Below are 424 nucleotides of genomic sequence, written 5' to 3'. Positions count from 1 at the left end.
GGTTTTGGGTTTTCACAACTTTCAGGTGTTTTCGTTCTTTTCTTCTTAATGATATTTTCTTGGATTTCAATTANGAGTATGCGTAACTAAATTTCTTTTGCTAGGGTGAAGCCTTGAACCTTAGCATGAATATGTGATTTTTATTTAATTGCTTATGANGAGTGCATGCCTACTTGAATTGTTAATCACTGTTTTAAACTATNTAATTGTCTTAATGCCTGATCACCATTAGGATCTTTAGAAAAGTAATTGGATGCAATTTTGGTCGGAAGGTTCCCTGAAATTGATGCTAGCTTCTTGTGATTAATNATTGTAATTTCACTTAAGATGAACACCACGTCTTAAGGGTTGCATGGTTTTTCAAAGGGTTTTCANAAAACTTAATGAGTCTTTCATGTTCAGATTTGATCCGAACGTCCGGACG

The sequence above is a fragment of the Prunus dulcis genome, chromosome 5, assembly GCF_902201215.1.
Source record: "Prunus dulcis chromosome 5, ALMONDv2, whole genome shotgun sequence".
Classification (NCBI taxonomy): Eukaryota; Viridiplantae; Streptophyta; class Magnoliopsida; order Rosales; family Rosaceae; genus Prunus; species Prunus dulcis.
The sequence above is the reverse complement of the archived record's forward strand: the minus strand, read 5'-3'. Positions refer to the sequence as shown.